The sequence below is a fragment of the Lactuca serriola genome, chromosome 8 (assembly GCF_051521515.1).
Source record: "Lactuca serriola cultivar US96UC23 chromosome 8, Lser_US96UC23_V15, whole genome shotgun sequence".
NCBI lineage: Eukaryota > Viridiplantae > Streptophyta > Magnoliopsida > Asterales > Asteraceae > Lactuca > Lactuca serriola.
The window spans coordinates 171,471,751-171,480,159 of NC_136415.1; positions in this window are offsets into that span (position 1 = coordinate 171,471,751).

An 8,409-nucleotide genomic window follows, 5' to 3' on the forward strand; every position below is an offset into this window, starting at 1 on the left:
CATTTCCAAGGGCCAAAGTGAGCCCTAAATCACCCCTAAGGCTTAAGACATTTACCCCCTAATGCTTGTAGCTAATTTGGACACCAAAACACTTCAAAATCATAAAGTTTTAGGAGTTTACGGCCAAGATATGCTCTTGGGCCGTAAACCCCTTATTCAAGGGCTAAGAGTGCCCTAAACACCCCTAAGGCTTTAAGACAATTACCCTTTAATACTTAGGACTTGAATGGGGAATTAATTACATCAAAATCATCCCTTAAAGGGAGTTTACGTCCAAGGAACATCACTTGGGCCGTAAACTCCAAGTGAAGGCACAAATGTGTGCCTAATGTCCCCTTTAGCCTTAGACAAAAACATAGAAGCTATCCTATTTGTGCAAGTGACTTAAAAGAATTAAAACCAACACCCCATAGGAGTTTACGGCCGTAAACTCTAGGGGAAATGGTCTTTAGGCCGTAAAATCCTCTATGGAGCATTCTAGGGCCTTAAACTACTTCAAGGATTATTCCAACAAAGCTAGGCTTATTCTAGGATCAATATAGCACCTTAAAACACCCAAAACCACCAAGTGAGGAGTTCACTGCCGTAAACTCATGGGCTTATGGCCGTAAACTCCAAAGGTGGGGTTTGTTGGGTGGTAAGCTCATATACAAGGTCATTGGTGCATTAAACCCCTTTTGCCTTGTCCCGTATCGACTTAGATGCAACCCTTAGGACCTATAACATTTATACAAAGTGTTTTCATGTTCCTAAGTGTCCCAACTTATTTTATTAAGTTATTATTTGGCTAATTAGTTATATATATATATGCTTATTATATGATAACTAGGCTCGTGCGTGTAAACAAGTCTCCGTTTGCCACCTAGCACGGTATCCGACACTACAATTCAAACAGCTCACCACAAGTGAGTTCATACCCATTTAATCAACCTTTGAAATGATTTTAAATGTTTTAAATAATTATGGGGGGAATAAAAGTTAAATACTTATAGTTATTGCTTCAATCACATGTGATTGCATTAATCATATGTGATTAATAACTAGGGAGACCAGTGATTTTATCACTGTTCAAACTGTCTATCAAACTGTATTACTTCAAAATGTTTTACAAACCCTTTTACTTTTCAAACTTATTTACAATTGTGATTCAAACAAATGTTCCTTATACTTAAACTGTTTTATCAAACCTATGCCTTCAAATTGTTTTATAGATTGACATCAAGTCGATCTTTTCTTAAAATAATACTTCTGTTTCAAATGTCTTATAGAAACTTATTTATGCTTTTATATTATAAATTGCATGCCCATATATGTATAGATGTATAAATAATGTTTAAAGGGCTTAGGAAGGCCATCCGCCCTATTTCCTTTTTCTCGATTTGGATGTGGTCTGGTGGGATTTCGGGTGACCATCCGAAGGTCGTTTCAATATTAGTTATATATCAAATATACATATATAGACATAAAAGTACTTCCATATTCATACATACTAGACACATCATTAGTAAGTTACCATCGGGGTAACACAGGATCATACTATTACAACTGCTAGATCAATGAGTCAGTTCATTCATGAGTCCATATACAACTATACTATGAGAACATATACAACCATACTAGGAAGAGAACATATACAACTATACTATGAGAACATATACAACTATACTATGAGAACATATACAACTATACTAGGAGGAGAACATATACAACTATACTAGAACGAGAAACATTACATTACATATACTAGAATACTTAAATTACTGTGATTTAAATCAGAGCATGACTTAACTGTCATGACTCGAGTTGTGGCCAGAGTCTCTTGGAGGGGGAGCGTGAGTTTGCGTATAGATCTATGCTGGATTGACAATCCTACACCTTGCTGCTAGCTACAGCCGGACCTGCAGGTCTGCGGATGCCAAACGTCATTTCTTTATTACGACCATTCATTATGTTGTTGTTACTAGTCGATAGTATGGTACAATTTATCACAAAATGCCTTAATATAAATCCGGTTTAAGGTAGTTAGTACAGCAGTAGTTCCTATAATACAAAACTACAGTACTACAATGATTTACCCATTACATATTTTTAGTGATAACCTCACTTAAACATTAATGTACAAACTATATTTTGTTAAATGATAGTTACACTTGGGAAATTACACACTTTTACAACAAACAAGCATACAAAACATTTAAGCCTTGGTAGAAGGCTACTTTAATAGAAAATATAGGTTTTTCTAAGAGATTCAAACTTTTACAAACACTTACATACAATTTACAACTTATACTTACGACAGGTTCAAACGTTTTGATAACAAACATCGACACTAAAATACTTATGAACTCACCAGCTTAATGCTGATAAACTCTTTCAAAATAACTTGTATTCTCAAATCATCAGTAAGCAGGTACCGAGGCCAGCTTTTGAGAAGATGGAGCGCATCCAAGACTCATCATATTATTATTTTGATTTACCTTATATTTTTGGTGTCTAAAACTGTATAGAACACACTTGTATTAAAATTATATATTTAATGCAATGGATGATGTTGTTTGCTTATTTACATTTACTGTGTTGTGATACTTTACATGACGTCCTCCGCCCCAGAACGTTTCCGCCGTTCTTGGTTTTGGGGTGTGACAGATTGGTATCAGAGCATTGTTTATAGTGAATCAAGTATATCAACCCATAAAAGATATACTAAACTATAAACCCATTAGGGATTAAAGCACTCTGACCAAGAGTCTATACTTTAAATATTAAAATATTTAATTAAGTATACTAGTCTGCACTCATACTAAAATCAGTGTCACAATGACAAGAAAAAAAGTATTACGATTGTTAAATATTACAAGTGAGCTCGGGGATGTATGGTCAGTCCTGGGAATGGCATAGCCTGATCAACTATGCTGGTCCTAGGAGTGATTAGCATATGCCCTAGAATGGTTGTGATAGGTTAACAAGTCTAAAAACTTACCAACAATACCACAAGAAGATCAGTAGAACTTAAACTTAAAATACTATAGGTGTATTTTGTAATACTAGTTACACGTATACGATATTCTTATACCTCTCTTCTCGCATAGATCTAAATGGTTGGATTCCATCACGGTGACCCGTACTTTCCAAATGAAGGCAATGCCGGGTGGATCGATGAAGAGCCCGAAGATGAGCATCCAATCCCTTTGGATGATCACCTCGCAGAAGGCTTTTCTGATGGATCCGACTCTGAGCCTGAAGTCAACAACCTACCGCTCGTAGGTTAAGCCCCGAACAACAACCCTCGACCAGCTTTTCCAGGTCCTACTCCCTTGTGGGCAAACAACTTGAATCGTTGGAGTGATGAACAGGGTCAACCCTTACCATACTTTGGGGACTGAAGCTTTTACAACGTCAGCGATGGTGGCTTTGTTGACCGAGCTCTGCCTGTCTTTATCCGCAGAATAGCTCGTAATGTCGAGCAAGGTCGAGCAGCCATCGACCGGGTCATGGAGATTGATGCCAACTCAGGTGTCAACACAGTCCGCATCCGCCGTCTTGAAGAAGACATGGAACGGACCCGGAGAACCAATGAAACCCTGCAGCAGCAGCTGGCTGCCTCACGAGCTGAAATCTTGGAACTTCGAGCTCGTCAGAGGGCTCAGGATCGACACCTTCAAGAGGTTTTTCGTCAAGTGTCCAACCTCAAGGCTCGCCCGGGGAATTCCCATCGCCGTTAGATGATGTCTAGTACATCTCTGTCTTTTGATTAAAGAATAGCCTTTAACATCTGTGCTCTAAGTAGCACTTGTCTGTAAAATATTCCTAACTTTCAGTACTCTAATTAGGAATCTAAGAACTGTCAAACTTTTCTATATGGTATGATGTAAGACCTACTGTTAGGTCGATTTTCCCTGAACTTATTACATCAGTAATACTAGTATTATTGAAATCTATCTAATCTGTGGGAAAAATCTATACACTTGTGCTTTCCTACTAATATTTCTTATTGTGATTTCAAACACTCATTCAACTGTTGGGCTATGGTAAGTTAGTCCATGTGTCACTCTCACGTTGCTTACAAATTGATTCTTACCATTTTTCTTATCTTTATAAACTTATAGCTGAAAGATGCCTCCTCGAAAATCTCCTAGGAATAACCCTACACCTCCACCACCTCCTCCGCCTCCGGTCATCGATACTGTAGCCCTGAATGCTGTCGTAGCTGCAGCAGTGGCAACTGCCATGGCTCAGTATCACTCAACTGATGCCAGCAGAGGTGGAACCCCTGTGGAATCAACCTCGGTTGAAACCCCTGTGCGCTCGAGAGAGTGCTCCTATAAGGATTTCACCAATTGCAAGTCGAAGCCTTTTTACGGCACCGACGGAGTCATTTCCCTCTCGCAATGGCTCGAGAAGACTGAATCAGTCTTCGAAATCTGTTCATGCCCTGCGGCGAGTAAAGTCAAATACGCCGCATGCACCTTTGAAGGAAAGGCCCTGACATGGTGGAACGGCCATGTTAAGGTACTAACTCTCGTTGTAGCCAACGACATAGGCTGGGAAACAATGAAAGACCTCATGATGGAGAAATACTGCCCGAGGGGCGAGATCCAGAAACTGGAGCAGGAACTTTGGAACCTGACGATGAAGGGCACCAACGTGGTCGCTTATACTGCCCGATTCAGCGAGTTGGTGGCCCTCTGCCCCAATATGGTTCCCACCAAGGGGAAGAAGATCGAGAGGTACATATGGGGGCTAGTGCCTCCGTATCTGGGGAATGTTCTAGCATCAAACCTCGTTACCTTCGACAGTGCCAAGCGATTGGCACAACGACTCATTGACCATGGAGTCAAAACCCCTGCAACCACAACCACCCTAGCCATCCCGGAACCCTCCAAACCCGCTGATACTAAGCGGAAATTCTGGAATGAAAAGAAGAAACAGCGAGCTGCCAAAAGGCAGCAAATCGTGGCAGTACATGCCGCGGTAACCCCTACTGCTGCTACTGCTCCGGGGAAGCAGTATGCTGGAAATTTGCCGAAGTGCAACAAATGCAGCTTCCACCACAACGGCCCCTGCCGTGAAATGCAGTGCTCTAACTGCAACAGGAAAGGACACACCGTCCGTTTCTGTAAGTTCCCGGCACAACCTATCAACCAAGTCCCTGGCTCTGGCGCGAGCCCAACCTGCTATGGATGTGGCGAAGCAGGCCACTTTAAGAGGGACTGCCCCAAAGCGAGGAATGCTGGAGGAGCAGGGAGGGTACTAGCTATAGGCCACGGGGAAGCAGTTGCTGACCCAACCGTGGTGACTGGTACGTTCCTCCTCGATAACTCCTATGCATGCATTCTGTTCGATAGTGGAGCGGAGCGAAGCTTCGTAAACCATAAATTTGCTCGCATGCTTAATCAACCACCGCACGCACTCAAAGAACTATTCACAGTAGAAATGGCTAATGGAAAAACTGAAAGTACGAGTAGCATATACTTAGGTTGTACCCTAACTCTAGATAACCATTCTTTCCCAATCGATCTCATGCCAGTCTCAATAAAAAGTTTCGACGTTATCATTGGCATGGATTGGTTAAGCCTTCATCGCGCCGACATCATGTGCTACGAGAAAGCAGTCTGTCTAAACCTTCCGTCTAACGAAACTCTTATAGTCTACGGCGACAAACCCGGTGCAAGTCTTCGTATTATATCAAGTATTCAAGCACAGAAGTATCTGCATAAGGAATACCGTGCATTCCTTGCTCACGTCGTCGACACGAGCCTCGAAACGAAAGAACTAAAGAACATCCCAGTAGTGAGCGACTTCCCTGACATTTTCCCAAAAGAACTACCCGGGTTACCTCCGCAACGACAGGTCGAGTTCAGAATCGACTTAGTCCCAGGAGCTACCCCAATAGCCAAGTCGCCCTACCGTTTAGCACCAGTTGAGATGCAAGAACTCTCTGGTCAAGTTAACAAACTGCTCAGCAAGGGCTTTATAAAACCGAGTTTCTCACCTTGGGGAGCACCGTTCTTTTCGTTAAGAAGAAAGACGGATCATTCCGTATGTGTATTGACTACAGAGAACTCAACAAACTGACGGTCAAGAATCGTTACCCTCTGCCTCGCATAGATGATCTATTCGACCAACTGCAAGGGGCGAACTATTTTTCTAAGATTGATCTGAGATCCGGATATCACCAGTTACGAGTGCTAGAGGAGGATGTGCCGAAGACAGACTTCCAAACTCGTTACGGACATACGAGTTCGTGGTGATGCCATTCGGATTGACCAATGAGCCCGCAGTCTTCATGGATCTGATGAATAGAGTATGCCGACCTTACTTGGATCAGTTCGTCATCGTTTTCATTGACGACATCCTGATCTACTCCCGAAGTAAGAAAGAGCATGGCGATCACCTGCGACAAGTTCTAGAGACATTACGAAAAGAGAAGCTTTATGCGAAGTTCTCGAAATGTGAATTTTCAATCCGGAGAGTTGAATTCTTAGGACACGTGGTAAGCGAAGAGGGAATCCACGTGGACCCATCAAAAATTAAAGCCATTAAGAACTGGTCAGCACCTAAGACGCCTACAGAAATTCGTCAATTTCTAGGTCTCGCTGGCTACTACCGCAGATTCATTCAGAACTTCTCTCGAATAGCGAAACCTCTTACAACCCTAACCTAGAAAGGCGTGGCCTTTGACTGGGAAGAGAAACAAGAGAGAGCGTTCCAAACGCTCAAGAGAGCCTTGTGCACTGCGCCAATACTATCCCTTCCCGAAGGAATAGAAGACTTCGTAGTCTATTGCGATGCATCAAATCAACAGCCAACTTCCTCATGACAACGACTCCTAACATCCCAGCTTGTCAATGTGTGACTTCATCTTCAAGATGTGTGCACACACAGACTTTCCATGTTTGTGTTTGCTTGCCAATAGGGTTTAAGTGATCTTGAACTTTTCAAATCGATGAACATATGGGTCAGGGAGAATTATTAGAGGAGGTGGAGGAAGTGAAGTATGATATTGAGGAATATCATCTTCATGTGGAAAGTTTTTTCCAAAAGATTCGAGAAGACCATAATTGTCAGAACTAAACATCTACAAGGGAGAAATTCAAGTTTAGTTGATTTAAGTCCTTAATATAACACCCAAAATGGAATATTAAGGCTAGGACCCAATACAATAGCTTACAATTCGGAAGAGGGATGTCGTAATCCAATTGGAAATTATTTGTTGGTAGGTAAATGACAATTTACCAATTTCCACCATGAAAAACGAAAATGAATATTAGGTTTTAAATGAATTGAATTTCCTAGATTCTTTTGAGATTCATTGAACTTTTCAATGTCATGTTTAATCTCAATTATGCCCTTCAAGTTTGTGACTGGGATACCGAGGATCACAAACAAGGGGTGAATAACCATGCAAATTAGCTTGGTACTCTCGATGTCATTAATCACCTAATCAATGTGACGGTTAACCACACACGCTCCATTGATCAAGGATAATTTACGAGAAACCCATTGCCATCCTTCATTAGTCCACATTAGTGTGCCGGTTAACCACACACACTCCACTAACTGACCAACAAGGTGCAATGTGAAATTTCATGGCTTAGCATCAAATTCACATTTTTCCTAAAGTAACTAAGATTGAGAATTTATAAAGTGTTTAGTTACTTTATATTTCATTATACTTTTAATGAGAATGTCTTATCCTACCCGTTCAGCTAACGACCCTCCACTAGTCAAGGAAGCAGTGGGTGAGAGTGGACACCCATTCAATTGCCATTTTATAGGCAATTTCCTTATACCCCCTTATAGACTAGCTTCGTGAATGAGGCCTACTAACGGTAAGTCTGAATTTTAACTTATACATATATAATATATTAGACTTTTAACTTTATATAGTATAAGGGTGTATTTTAAACTTTTCAAATACTTGATGGTTTAATATATTAATAAATTATACTCTTAATTTAATTAAACTTAAACCATATTATTATGGATTTAATAATACTCTTTTAATTTAATATTTAATTAACAATTAATAAATTCCATAAGAGTTAATTTGAACTATTCAACGAAACATGAAGATTCCAAATACCAAATTCAAAATTAAAACCATTTAATTAATTTTCTAAGTTATGAACCTAAGAGATTTACAATTCAATGTTTCATAAAAAACTTTTCAAATTCCAAAATTTGAAGGCAAGTTTTGTAACTCTTGAAAACTTTTGGATTCCGTAACTTATGGAGTTAATGTTTTATTATGAATGTGACTTTTTATGTTCCATAACTTGAGGACAAGTTATGAAACTCTTCAAAAAAACTTTTTGAGTGCCAAATTTGATGACAAATTTTGTAACTCCTTAAAAAACTTTTAGATCAAATTTTAAACTTGCAGAATAACCATTTTATCTTTTACCA